A 14,971-nucleotide genomic window follows, 5' to 3' on the forward strand; every position below is an offset into this window, starting at 1 on the left:
AAAGAGTCTGCCCTGCCAATGCAGGAGACCCAGGTTCCATCCCTGGGTTGGAGGGATCCCCTGGAGGATTGGCAGCCCACTCCAGTATTCTTGCCTGGAGAATCCCATGGACAGAGGAGCCTGGTGGGCTACAGTCCATGGGGTCACAAAGAGTCGGACATGACTAATATAACACTTTCACTTTTCATAGTTAAATTTGGCATGTAAAATTTTAACCTAAATGTTTTAATTGCTGGTATCCATTATTCACATTTAAGGCTTTTTTGGTAACATTTCTTATATTACCAAGAGCAGTGATTTTATTTTATTTTTTCACCTGGCTTCTTTTTTTTTTAAACCAGAAGAGTTGTACTGGGGCTCGTGCCCCATCCTGCTGATACAGATCCTGAATGGAATCATCAGGAATTGCAAAGTACAGGTGTCAAAATCAAAGTAAGGCCATGGAATTTTGAGAGTACCCTCCAATTACTGAGAACCTTTGCTGCCCTCAAATGGTCTCCTGCATTTCTATATGTATAAGGGCTTCTTATTGATGTCCCCCTGGGTCCAGACTCAGTCCTGTTCCTCCAAAAAGGTCCAGTTATGTTGCTGCATAGTAGCAAGCGTTTGTCTTCATGCCCACCTAGAATTCCAGACCCCCATAACTTCAGGTGAGCTTGAAACTGTTTTAAGTGAACTATGGCTGCAAATTTTTTCAGCTTTATATCTAAGGGAGCATTCAATGGAGTGATTAAGTCTGGACTTTTTATCTTTGTGATGAAGGGAAACAAGGAGCCCAGCTGTCAGGAATGGCATCAGTTCTCCTATGAGCAAAATTCTGGGATGTGGACTTGTTGCAGGAAGGCGGACCACTTCCAGGGCCTGAAACTGGGCTCTTGGCTAACACTTGGGAATGAATTGTCTGAGGAAACACATGTGCTGACAAAGCAAGAGATTTTATTGGGAAAGGGCACCTGGGTGGAGAGCAGTAGGATGAGGGAACCCAGGAGAACTGCTCTGCCGTGGCTGGCAGTCTCCGGTTTTATGGTGACGGGATTAGTTTCCAGATTGTCTTTAGCCAATCATTCTGACTCAGAGTCCTTCCTGGTGATGCACACCTCGCTCAGCCAAGATGGATGCCGGAGAGAAGGATTCTGGGAGGTGGTCGGACATGTGGTGTCTCCTTAGACCTTTCCTGAATTCTTCTGGTTGGCCGTGGCTTATTAGTTCCGTGTTCCTTACCAGGACCTCCTGTCATAAAACAACTCATGCAAATGGTTACTGTGGTGCCTGGCCAGGGCGGGCGGTTTCAGTCTGTATGCTTCCCTAACAGACTTTTGGCACATTGTAGAAATAGGAGAACTATGAATTCTGTAATGATTTTCATGTCACTGGGTCAGGGAGGCTATCCCACTTTTAAACCTTAGTGCCTCTGAACATGTTTACATCCCAAAAAAGCCAATCCAGCTTTCTTTAAAGGAAAAAGAGACTATAAACCAATACCTCCACTGAAAGAGAACTAATATTCCTATGATGTTGAATCCTATGAAAAACCTCCTGAAACAAAATTACTGTTTTGATTTTCTACTTGACTCCAAGGGTGGGCTCTGACTGATCTGTTTAGAATTCTACTAGGTTTTATTTTTATTTTCACTCTTATTAGGGTATCATGTACACCATTTAAAACACAAATTATACTGGAGTTGTGTTGAATAAAAAGTATACACAACGTTGAGAGTTGCGGTTTAAGTTTTTTGGGGGCAAAATAAGGACTGCAGCTCAGGACACAGCTCCTCATTTAGTTCTGAGAGATTGCTCCAAGGAGGCAGGAGGAAAAGTCAGGCTATACAGAAGTTTAAAACAAAGGGAGCAGGCAGTCTGAACATCAAAGATCAGGTATCAAGTTAAGGAATTTAGCATTCAATGTCTGGGAAGATGCAAGCCTCTGGGCTCACTGATTTCATTCCTTTCATATGCCTCAGCTATCTGGGGCCAAATACTGTTTTCTTGTTCACCTTAAAGAGTGGCAGATGGCTGCTTCTTGCATTCCCCCAACTCCTCAGCAATCACCATGGGAGGTGGCAGCATCTGTTGGATCAGTTTTGGGAGCCCTCATTCACATTTGGAGGCCAGAAATCAATGGTGGCTGTGACATTTCTTGTTTATTGATATGACAGGAGATAGTTTCTTTTTGCAGGTGTAACAAGAAGACTTGCAGTCCTGCATCCCATCACGTGCCTGCTCTCCACGTTCTGCTCTTTAGTAACTATATTCAAATATTGCAGCTGTTTAGCTGATATTTTCCAAGGATTGAAAGCATATTTTTTATCACATTTTGCATTTTTTTTTCTCATTTTTAGAGCTTATTTGTATACAACCACCCCATCCCCACCACATTCTCTCAATTTCTTAATAAATCAATATTTTTTACATAGTAGTTATGTTAGGGGAAGCACACTGATTGAAACCGCCCACCCTGGCCAGGCACCATAGTAACCATTTGCATGAGTTGTTTTATGGCAGGAGATCCTGATAAGGAATACGGAACTAATAGGCCACCACCAGCCGGAAGAGTTCGGGAAAGATCGAGAGGAGACACTACCTGTACGTCCACTTCCCAGAATCCCTCTTGCTAGCATCCATCTTGGCTGAGCGATGCGGTGCGCCACCAGGAAAGACTCTGAATTAGAATGATTGGCCAAAGACCACCCGGAAACTAATCCCATCACCATAAAACCCAAGACTGCGAGCCACGCGGCAGGGCAGTTCTCCTGGGTTCCCTTACCTACTGCTCTCCACCCGGGTGCCCTTTCCCAATAAAATCTCTTGCTTTGTCAGCACGTGTCTCCTCGGACAATTCTTTTCCGAGTGTTAGACAAGAGCCCAACTTTGGGCCCTGGAAGGGGGTCCCCCTTCCTACAACAGTTACTATTTAAATAATTTTTCAAACCACCATTTAAACTATGAAATAGGTAAATATTGTACTCTGAAGAATAGAAGAAATACAGTCTAATCCTACAGAGAAAGTGAGAAGTGAAAGAATAGTCCTCACTCCAAATCACAGAAGGAATGTAGCTTAGAATAAAGGAAACACATGAAGTATATTAATAATAATGTTTATCTTATCTCTATACTAGAGTATGATATGGCCTCCTTTATAATTTGGTTATTTGAGATGGTGATTTTAACTTATGTGCCTCCCTTCCCTCCAATCCCTCTGAATTGCCCAGAGAAAGACTTCTTGAAAAGAAGAAAAATCTATACAGGTACTGAAACTTTTTTTTTCTTTCCTGCAAAATGTGGGGCAGATGACATCAGAGTAAAGGAAATGCATGCTAGTCTATGATTCAGCACAGGCTTAATGGTGTTTCTGGGAAAGAAAGAAAGAAACCAATACGAAATTCTGCAAATAGAGACTACAAAATCTTCAATGATGCAAAAGGAGAGACTGAGACCAAGGAAGAGCATGCAGCAGTCAATGAAGGTCAAGTCAAAGAACAGCAGGGGCCATGGCAAGTGACCCAGGGTAGAGGCTCCTGGTGAGATGCATCTGATCTCCATGAGGTAGACGGGCTGGTCAATGGGGGATTTTCCCCATTGCAATTTCCAAATGAGAGGAACTGCATTTGGTTACAGGAAGGATGGAGAGAGCCTAACTTCAGAACACTACAACAATCGGGAAGACAGAGAAGCCTTCATTCATGCCCACAATTTAGTCAGAAGTGGAGAAAGAATTCCCAGAGAGGGAATTCTCAAATGAGACAAGACAGCTACACCAGGGTTAGAGTCCTGATGGGGAAAAATGGGACCTGGAAATTGAGATAGGAACTTCTATAGAAAATCTCAAATTCTCTGGAATTCAGTATGTAGAAATGGCCTTTTTGTTTTGTTTTGTTTTTATTCAGTTGCTAAGTCGGGTCATGCTCTTTGTGACCCCAAAGAAAATAAAGACAGATCTAAAATCCATCTTGACTGAAGTCGAGCTTGACTGACCCCTGTTTGTAATGATCTTAGATAATTTTGCTTCATTATTCAGTGTATTATGTTTACATTGGGAGTTCTGAAAATAAATTACTTGCAAAAAAAAAAAGTGGGGTAAGATACTTTCTGATAATAAGGACTTACTGCTTGAGGACAAACAAAGGTCTTTTCTCCAGGCAAGACATGTGTCGCTCAGGACATGTCCCCTCCTGCACTCCCGCTGGTTAAACCAATATCTAGGGTTAAGTCACAACACTGCCAGGTCATAGAATTGCTAAGCTTGCTGAGAGAATAAGGGTCTAAATCTCCAACAAAATGAGATAAGATGCCAGCAGTCAGGAGGTTGGTTCTGTTAGAACTAGACTCCAGGGAATAAGATCAAGGAGGGACATAACAAAAAGTTGGGTAAGGGAAATTATATTAAGGAAACAATCTACTTGTATACAGAATTTAGCCTCTTGGCAAGAACCCTAAAATCATGGAGGCTGAGTGGTGGTGCAGAAAAGCACAAGCATTTTAATGAGCATCAAGGTTATAATAGCTATAGGGGCTGGACCTGCAAAGAGCTATGGAGATGGTGACTAGACTCAAAGAGGCCACGAGACTCACAAGATGCATAGCCAACAAAGGTATTTTTCAATCTATGCAGCCAAAAAGAACAGAGGAATGGAGGAAGAAAGGGAGAAAGGGGGAAAAAAGAAAGGAGGAAGAGAAAGAAAAGAAAAATGAGATAGAAGCAGGGAGAGAGGAAGAAAGGAAAAAAAAAATGAACTGAGAGTTGCCAAACAGATTTTTAAAACTGCAGTATCTTGCCACATTCCCAGATTTGGGTCTATTTTCTAATCCAGCATCCATGGACTGAAAAAGAATCCCCAAGACAAAAAGGCCCTGTATCTCTATAGCAGGTGTATATTTTAAGGATTCCCTCAGTCCTTTTCCAAACAAACCTATGGCCCTTTACTCAAACATTCATTGGAGGAAGGAAAGTAGATAAGCTTTTTGGAATTGTTGCAAGAGGCTCTTGCTTGACACTGATACATGGAAACCTGAACCATCTTCATAGACCCTGCTTAGAATTTTGGTAGCATAGGGAAGCTAGATAATAAACAGAGCCATGGCCCAGGATCAGCTCACCATGAGAGGAGTAGATTGGTTCAACATAACTCACTGGAATGCTGTTACAGATATTCCCTTCCCTGGATTTCTGGGTTAGTTTAGGCCACAAGAGAAAATCTGTTTGTATGAACTGGGAAAATATAAGTGAAGAAGCAGCCATGTCTGTCTATGCTCAAAAGAAGAGTCCAGGCACCGGGTTTGCGGCTTACACATCCGTCACTTAATTACTGGCTGACCTTGTTGGTGTGGAGATGTAGCCATTCTCACTTCCCTTAGTTCTGGCTGATTTTGCTGCCATTGTTTCTCTGACTCCCAGGCCTTGAGCAAGGTTAGTTGCTGGAGAAATGACACCAGGCAGGTCATTCACTTGATTAAAGCTGGATATTTGGAGGCATTGAGTGATCAGTAAAAGTTCTAATCTCCCTCGTGTATTTCAACTCATCTTCACACACTTTAGTCTGTCCATGCTTTTACCATATTTGTGTCCATAGTTCCTTTCCAACTAATATCCTGTTGACTTCAGGCCATAGAACTATTTACAGTAGCAACAGAGTACTAAACCAGCCCTAAAACCATGTAATAGCAAACCCGGAAGATAAATTCATGATTGAATATAACCTATGGTGTTTCTGTTTCTATGATTGAATCTTGACTGATACAGTGAGTCCAAAAGTCAATCTGATAATCATTTCTCTAGTCCCTCAGTAGATTGGACATACTTTGAGACTGTTGGAATCCAACCATCTGTTCCTTGTCCTGATGAATTAAAAACTATCTTAGAGAGGAAAGGCAGGAGTAAGCCTAGGAAAATGTTCCCACTCTGCAGACAACATCAGTAACTAAAAGATTATCTTATTTGAAGCAGGTATGGGAGATGGGGAGAAAGCAAGTATTACCCTTTAAAAACCTATAAAGGGTAAGAATAGTGGTCTTTGTTATATGCCCATTTGATTCATCGGCAATGGATCCTATAAAGACAGTAAAATCCTGGAGAATAAGGGATTCTTATCCACCGCAAATTTCAGTGAAATAACCGCCTTGGTAACAGTGGATTAACAGTGGATTAACATGAGGTATGTGGCTACTGATCTAATGAATGCATTCGTTTTCATTCTTATCCAAAAGAAGACTCAGGTGTGAGAGGAGGTGATGTATGTGCTCAGTCACAGTTGATCTTTGTGACTTCATGGACTGTAGGCTCCTCTGTCCCAAGGAATTTTTCAGGCAAGAATACTGGAATGGGTTGCCATTTCCTACTCCAGGAGATCTTCCTGACCCAGGGATAGAACCCACATCTCTTGCGTCTCCTGCTTTGGCAGGTGGATCTTTACTGCTGTGCCATCTGGGAAGCCTGGGAGGAGGTGGTGCTGTGATCCCCTGGTCTGTGGGTCTGCCCAGCTGCCTGGCTCTGCCCTGCCTCCCGGGTGGCTTGGCTCCATGGCTGCCAGAATGGGAAGCAATTTCCTATCATCTGGAACAGACAGAGCTCTACATTGAAAGAGTTGATCCAAGCCTATGTTGACTTTACTGCCTTTTGCCATAATATTGTCTGAAGATATCTAGATCAGCATCACTTCTTGTCAAGCATCATACTGATTCCTATTCAGTCAGAAGCAATTGTCTTCTGAAATGTCATTTCAAGAAATGACTCCTTGAAAGCCCATAAGAGGAACTAGCTTGGCGATACTAAATTTTGAAGATAGATTCCTTCAGGACACATTATATATTCTAACTTTGCCTCCAAAGGTAAAATAATTAGATCTGGAAACCAAATGGTGGAAAAAATGGTCCTATTTACTGTCATTTATAGCCCACTTAGGTAGTTTGTACTCTTTGTCCCCACAACTCTCTAGGCCCTCAGTGATTAGAAGTATTGGTTCTAAAAAGGTAACTCTGAAGAAGACTTCAAACATTTTCCATTTTATATGGAAAGAGACCAGGATATATAAAAGAAGAATCACTATCCTGATAGGGGTGAAAAGTGAAAGTGTTAGTCGCTCAGTCATTTCTGACTTTTTGCAACCCCATGGACTTTAGCCCACCAGGCTCCTCTGTCCATGGGTTCTCCAGGCAAGAACACTGGAGTGGGTTGCCATTCCCTTCTCCGGGGGTTCTTCCTGACTCAGGGATCAAACCCGGGTCACCTGCACAGCAGATTCTTTGCCATCTGAGCCGCTAGAGGAAACCTAACAGGGTAGTTGCCCCTAATTATCAGGAGGAGGTAGAGCTGCTGTTACATAGTGCGGCCAGAGAGCAGGGGATCTGTTGGCCATCTCTTAGTACTCTGTTGCCCAACTGTGAAGAAAAATGGATAAGAGCATCAGCTAACACCTAAGAAGAGCTTGGTAACTAAAGGCTCAGATCCCTGAGATGAAGATCTGGACCATGCCAACATGCAAGCTGCTGTTAACTTTTTCCACCTGATGAGGGTTTCAGTATCTGCAAAACAGCTTAAAGTTATTATTACGTATATCACTTGAGGGGGAACCAGGACCTTGCCCCAAGGCTGAGCTATTGTTTTTTTTTGTTTTTGTTTTTGACTATTTCCCCTCCTCTCCCTAATTAGCAACTATTTGAATGCACCCTCTGGAACTCCCGTACGAGGGGACTGAATGAAGCCTGTTTCCTATAATCAAGAAATAGGGGACTCAAAAGGCTTTAGTGCCCAGGAACTCCACAGGGTTCTGCTCAGTATCATTATCAAGTCAATTCCATTTACCTTTCTTTAAAAATTGTTTAATATTTACATTTAATATCTATTTTTATTTATTTGGCTATGCTGGGTCCTGGCATGTAGGATCTTTAGTTGCAACATGTGAACTCCCAGTTGTGGCATGTGTGATCTAGTTCCCTGTCCAGGGACCAAACTCAGGCCCCTGCCTTGGGAGAGTGGAGTCTTAGCCGCTGGACCACCAGGAAAATCCCTTATCTTTCTTTCTTAATTTTCTTCCAGAAAAGGGGATCCTTAAAGCCTTTCCTAATAAACACCAGACATGCTAATTTCAGAGTCTGATTCCTAGTGTTGGGTAGTTAGAATAGGAAAAAGGAGTCCTAAATGGTGGTGGCTAAACGAGAAAGGAAAAAGCCCATGAAGATGGAACAAAAGATCTGAGGACTGGAATGAGAAATTCAGGTAAAACAAACAGCCCTCCTGGCTAGCCCAATTTATACAGGGCAGGCTCAGGGAAAGGAGACAAAATATATAAAAAGAGGAGCCAAGACTGAGCCTCTCCTTTGGGATCAGCCCACCCTCGTACCTCGAGAGTGTACTATCCTTTGCTTGTCGAATAAAACTGAGCTGTAACTGAACTGTAACACCGGTCTGCCATTTCAAATCTTTGCTGTGGCAAGAAAGAACCAAGGAAATTACACACTCTCCCAACACTAGGGAATCTAACTTGAAACAACATATAGAATTAATTTGTATTTATATACTATCGTTGTTGTTCAGTTGCTAAGTTATGGATGACTCTTTTGTGACCCCATAGACTGTAGTACACCAGGCTCCTCTATCCATGTATTTCCCAGGCAAGAATACTGGAGTTGGTTGCCATTCCTTCTCCAGGGGTTCCTTCAGATCCAGGTATTAAACCTGCATCTCCTGCATCAGCAGGTAGATTTTTTACTGCTGAGCCACCAGAAAGACATATACTATCGTAGGCAACTGCAAAATAAAATTAATTAACCATCAGTTCAGTTGCTCAGTCATGTCCGACTCTTTGTGACTCCATGGACTGCAGCATGCCAGGCTTCTCTGTCCATCACCAACTCCCGGAGCTTGTTCAAACTCACATCCATCAATTCAGCAATGCCATCCAACCATTTCATTCGCTGTCATCCCCTTCGCCCCCTGCCTTCAATCTTTCCCATCATCAGGGTCTTTTCCAATGTAATTTTCCAAAAGTAATTTCCAGGAAATTTTTCCAAAGGTAATTTCCAATTAATCATAGGAATTAAATACTATCATAAAAATAAAATTTGTAAAAAGTCAGGTTTCTAAAAATCTTGAATAAGTTATAATATCACCAGAAATCAAATTTATAAAATAATCTAATGAAAAATATTTGCTCTGAAATACTGAATACTATGAAATATTTCTGAGAGTTTATTTTAAAAAACTGAAGCAAAATTATGATCTAATGGAAATATTAGATATTTGTTTTAAGTATATTTTAACATTGACATATTCCTTCTCTCCAGAGCTTCCCAGGTGGCACTAGTGTTAAAGAGCCCACTTGCCAATGCCGGAGATATAAGAGACCAGGGTTCCAACCCTGGGTTGGGAATATCCCCTGGGAGATGGCATGGCAACCTACTCCAGTACTCTTGCCTAGAAAATCCCGTGGACAGAGGAGCCTGATGGGCTAGCATTCATAGGTTTGCAAAGAGTCAGACATGACTGAAGCAGCTTAGCACATCACAATGTATCCTTTCCCTTCATTTCTTAAAACACATTTTGGAGGAATTAAACTTTCAAATATCCTTTTGAAAAACATGAGATTCTTATCCAGGCTATTTATGATGAATCATCTTAATAATTCTATTAAGAGCTTAGGTGAATAATCCATTTTTCTAACAAGTTAAATAACGTTTAGGTTATAGTCCTTCTTTAAAAAGTGATCCACATGATCTTGTATTGACCATAACTTGAATACGTACAGAAATTTTTAAACGTATTGCATATTACTTCTTTTATTCAGGTAAAAAATTGCAGTAGGGGGTTACACAGACTACTCAAGGACCTAGTGACCAACATTTTATCAACATGACTACAAACACTATAATTATTGAACTCTGAAAATAATCCAACAAATACCTGTATATGTAGTATCAGAGAACTTTTTGAATTTATAAACAATAATTTAAAGGGAATATACAATAGCTACTTAGATACATATTTTTATCATGCTCAGTCATGTCTGACTCTTTGCATCCTCATGGACAGTTGCCCATCAGACTCCTTGGTCCATGGAATTTTCCTGGCAAGAAAATACCAGAGCAGGTTGCCTAGCTTCCTCCTCCAGGTGATCTTCCCAACCCAGGGATCAAACCCATGTCTCTAGCATTTCCTGCATTGGCAGGTGGATTCTTTACCACTAGTGCTACCTGGGAAGCCATAATATATTATGGCTTATCTAATATTTTTATTATTAGATAAAAAATGCCTGGTTGGAAAGGGAATGGTAACTTGCAAGGAAGTGGTTAATTCTTTGCCAGGAAGTGATGGTGCATCTGAACCAGATATCTAGAATGACCCCAAGGACATAACCCAGAAATTCAAGTTTTATGTGGCAATACTTAAGATCTAGACAGCCTGAGTGATAGTCTGTGCTCCTGCTCCTCTGTATGCTATAAATAATTACCCAGGTGCAATTGCAAGAGTGCTGTAAATGAGAATCCCTCTAGTTGCTACAGGTTGAGAATTTTCTGTACTTAGAGAAGGCTCAAAGTGCTAGTCACACATGGATTTTGAGATCTGGTCAAGTATTCACAGCAATTCATTTGGGGCCAAGACTGTCTCCTAACTTCCAGGAGGATTCAGATAAAATCAGACACAAAAAAGTCTTCCTTAGAAAAATCTTTGAAAATATACAAAATCATTTCTTCAACTTGTACATTTTAACAGCTAAAAAACAATAAAGCTTTAATAGCAATAAATATTTAAAAAACTATTTACTTAAAGGTATATTTCAATGAATGAAATTACAATTATGACATATGAAAATATTTTGGCTTGTTCAAAAATATCTTTTGAAGGAGATAGTCATTTTTTTCTCTAGTAATTTAGCACAGAAAGGTGTCCTGATAAATTGTAAAACTGAGCACAAATGTTAGGTTAGAATGAGAAAGGTGTTATATTGGAAGTTTGGATTTGTGTGCCATAATTAACAATAAATAATCATAGCAGTGCCCCTTTTAAACTTCTAATGGTTTCCCATTACTCTTTGAGTAAAAATTCAATTCCATACCATGCTCCACCAAGCCCTATATAATATATACACCCTATCTTTCCAATATAATAATTTCCCATTTAGTCCTCTTTACTTACTATGCTGGACTTGCATCACCATCATCATCATCATTTACTTGAGCGTAAACTAGCACTTTTGACCATGCTGTTTTTCCTATTCAGAATACTCTTCACATGGTTATCACACTGTTAACAGTTTATGCTTCAGCTAGTATATCACCTCTTCAGAGAAACTTTACTCTGTTTTTCAAGTTATCTTTTTTCTCATTACCATAATGAGAGCCTTTAAACATATATCTCAACTAGCAATTATTTTACTTTTTTTTTTTTTTTGTTCATTTGCCAACTCTTTCCCCCCCACCCCAACTCATTTAGAATCTAAGCTATTGGGGTAAGAAACCATGTCAAATTCATTATCATTGTAGTCCTAATAGAATAACATAGAATGTAGCTTACTTGAATTAATTAATTAAAACATAGACTTTCAAAATCAGAGACAAACCTGTAGACCTACCTTGCAAAATGTGTAAAAGAGAAGTTATTTAGAAAGAAGGAAAATGATATATGCTAGAAACTCAGATTTCCATAAAGAAGGATGAGCATCAGAGAAGTAATAAATGAAAATAAGTTAAAAGCTTTAATTCTTTTTATTCTTAATTGATATAATAATAGTCTGTTCAAAAAAATAATAACAATGCTGTATTCCATTATTATAGCTAATTGATAAGTTAAATGAATTGAGAGCAATGATATAAGAGACAGAAGGGAGGAATTAGGAATTTTGGAGTCCTACAAAGTACTTGTACTACTTGTGCAATGGTATTAGTATTACTTCAGAGTGGACTTAGATTCATTTTAAATGCATACTGAAAATACTAAGACAATTTCTGAAGAAAGTAAAAAAAGAAAGTATGACTAATATGCTGAGAGAAGATGGAATCATATGAATTGCTCATTAAACCCACAAAAATGCAAAAAAGAAGGCAAAAGTAGAAATCAAAATAAGGGCAATACCTAGAAAACAATAATGAAGATGCTAGTTATTAATCCAGTTATATCAATAGCCATTTTAAATATCAATGGTCTAAATAAGCCAATTAAAACAGAGAAATCGTCAGAATAGGTCAAAGAACAAAACTCAAGTATATGGTGCCTTCAAGAAAACTATGTTAAATATAAAGTCTGACATAGATCAAAAATAAAGGGGTGGAGAAACACATACCATGCTGATGCTGATCCAAATAAAGCAGGAATAGCAGTAGGAATATTAATCTCAGATTATATATACTACAGAGCAAGGGAAATGATGGGGCATAAAAAGAGGCACTGCATGATGAAAATTGAGACAGTTTTCCATGAAAATAAAGCAATCCTTAATGTGTATGTACCTAACAAGAGAGCATCCATGGAGGAGGGGCACAGCAACCCACTCCAGTATTCTTGCCTGGAGAAGCCCATGGACAGAGGAGCCTGGTGGGCTATAGTCCAAGGGCTTGCAGAGTCGACATGACTGAAGCGACTTAGAATGCAGAGCTCCAAAACACACATGATAAAGACCTCTAGAGCTGCAAGAGGAAATGAATGAATGTACTGTTACAGTTGGAAACTTTCGATATTCCTCTGTCTGATGTGGACAGATCCAGCAGGCAGAAAATCAGTAAGGACATAACTGAACTCAATAGCATCATCGATCAGCTGGACATAATTGATATCTATAGAGCACTTCACCAACAGCAGTAGAATACATATTCTTCTCAAGCTCACATAGAACGTTCACCACGATAGACACGTTGTGAGCCAACACAGTATTGAAGGAAATAGCCAAAGTTGGAGGAATGACACTACCCTACAAGACTTGCCACAAAGCTACAGTAATCCAGGGAGGGAGGGTCATGCTGGTGAAAAAACTGACAGATCAGAAAAAGGATAGAGATCTCAGGAAAAATTCCATGTAAATACAGTCACCTGGTCTTTGACAAAGGAGCCAAAGTAAATACAATGGAGAAAAGACAGTCTTTTCAACAAACGATGCTGGGAAAACAGGGCATCCACATGCAAAAAATATGAATTTATAGACATAGATAGCACACCCTTCACAAAAATCAATTCAAAATGGATCATAGACCTACATGTTAAACTCAAAACTATAAATTTTGAGATGTTAATGTAGGAGAAAGTGAAAGTGAAAGTCACTCAGTCGTGTCTGACTCTTTGTAACCCCATGGACTATACAGTCCATGGAATTCTCCAGGCCAGAATACTGGAGTGGGTAGCCTTTTTCTTCTCCAGGGTATCTTCCCAACCCAGGGATTGAATGTAGGAAAACATCTAGATAAATTTGGATATGTTAATGACTTTTTAAATACAAAAGAAATAGCATAATTCATGAAAGAAATAGTTAATAAACTGGATTTAATTGAATCTCTAAACTTCTGTTATGTGAGATACACTGCCAAGAGACTAGAAAGAAAAATTACAAACTAGGAGAAAATATTTGTAAAACATGGTAACAAAAGATTCACCAAGAATATAGACAAAGATTCTTAAAATTCACCCCCCAACAAATCCAACTAAAAATGAGCAAAAGTCCAGGAGAGACATTTTACCAAAGAAAGTACACAAATGACAGATAAGCATATGATGTCTTTTCTTAATGATATATCATTTATATGACATTAGGGAAAGGCGTTTTAAAACAACAATTGGATATCACTATACACCTACTAGAGTAGCCAAAATCTGGCTCACTGACAATACCAAATACTGACAAGAACATAATGTGAAGGGAATGCTCATTCATTGTGGTAAGATATAAATCTGGACAGCCAGTTTTACAGTTTGGCAGTTTCTTACAAAACTAAACATACTCTTACCATATGATCCAGCAATCATGCTCCTGGTATTTATCCAAAGAAGCTGAAAACTTTTGTCCACACAGCAATTTGCACAAAGACATTTACAGCAACTTTATTCAAAATTTCCAAAATTTGGAAGCAACCAAGCTATCCTTTAAGTCCGTGAATGAATAAACTGTGGTGTGCGTGTATGCGTGCATGCTAAGTCGCTTCAGTTGTGTCTGACTCTGCAACCTTATAGGCTGTATCCCATTAGGTTCCTCCATCCATGGGATTCTCCAGGCAAGGATATGGAGTGGGTTACAATGCCCTCCTCAAGGGGTTCTTCCCAACTTAGGGATTGGACTTGCCTCTCTTACATCTCCTGCATTGGCCAGCGGTTTCTTTACCACTAGCACCACCTAGGAAGTCCCACAATTTGGTACATCAAAGCAATGGAATATTTTCAGCACTAAGAAGAAATGAGTTATCAAGCCATGAAAGGACATGGAGGAATTTTAAATGCCTATTACCATGTGCAATAAACCAATCTAAAAAGGCTACATACTGTAGAGTTCCAACTACATGATATTCTGGAAAAGGCAATACATACTATGGAAATAGTAAAAATATGTGTGGTGCCAGGGGTTGGTAAGAGAAAGGGATGAATAAGCAAAGCAGGGAGGATTTTGGAGCAGGGAGGATTTTTGGGGCAATGAAACTATTCTGTATGATACTATGATTGTGGATACATTTTATTTCACATTTGTGAAAACCCATAGAAAACACCAAGAGTGATCCCTAATGTAAAATATGAACTTTGGGTGATAACAATGTATCAACACAGGTTCACTAATTGTATCAAACCATTGAACCATTGTAGTGGAAGATGTTGAAAGTGTAGGGAGATTGCTCAGTATGGGGATAAAATGTATGTAGGAATTCTAAACTTTCTGTTCCATCTTTCTGTGAACCTAAAATTGCACTAAAAAATAAAGTTGACTTAATCTTGCTTTAAAATACAATAAAATAAAAGCTTTTTAAAAATGTATAACAATGAAGGTGTCCATGATGGAACTGTGCAGGTAAA

Source organism: Dama dama, chromosome 21 (assembly GCF_033118175.1).
Source record: "Dama dama isolate Ldn47 chromosome 21, ASM3311817v1, whole genome shotgun sequence".
Lineage (NCBI taxonomy): Eukaryota > Metazoa > Chordata > Mammalia > Artiodactyla > Cervidae > Dama > Dama dama.